General features: G+C 38.0%; 1 protein-coding gene across 1 annotated transcript in view; it reads right to left on the bottom strand.

Moving 5' to 3' along the window:
• LOC119591165 (small G protein signaling modulator 1-like) overlaps positions 1-292 on the bottom strand; it is a gene marked incomplete at its 3' end in the record, with an annotated part of 183708 nt that overhangs the window by 113441 nt on the left and 69975 nt on the right.

Here is a 292-nt window from a genome sequence, read left to right as displayed (position 1 = left end):
AATGAGAAATTGATAGAAACGAAGAAGTAAGACGAAAAAAGAGAAAAATAGGAAGAAGAGAGAAAGAGAAGAGAGAGGAAAAGAAAGACAGAAGAAGAGAAAGAACGGAAAAGAAGAAAAGAGAGCGAGAGAGGGAGGAGAGGAGAGAGAAGAAGAGAAGGAAATGAGAATTAAGAAAAGAGAAAAAAAGACGAAGAGAGAAAAGGGAGGAGAATGAGAGAGAAATTGAAAAAGGATAAATGAAGAGGAAAGGGAGGAGAAGAAGAAGAGAGAGGAAGGAGGAAGAGAAGGA

Source organism: Penaeus monodon, chromosome 28 (genome assembly GCF_015228065.2).
Source record: "Penaeus monodon isolate SGIC_2016 chromosome 28, NSTDA_Pmon_1, whole genome shotgun sequence".
NCBI lineage: Eukaryota > Metazoa > Arthropoda > Malacostraca > Decapoda > Penaeidae > Penaeus > Penaeus monodon.
The sequence above is the reverse complement of the archived record's forward strand: the minus strand, read 5'-3'. Positions and strand labels throughout refer to the sequence as shown.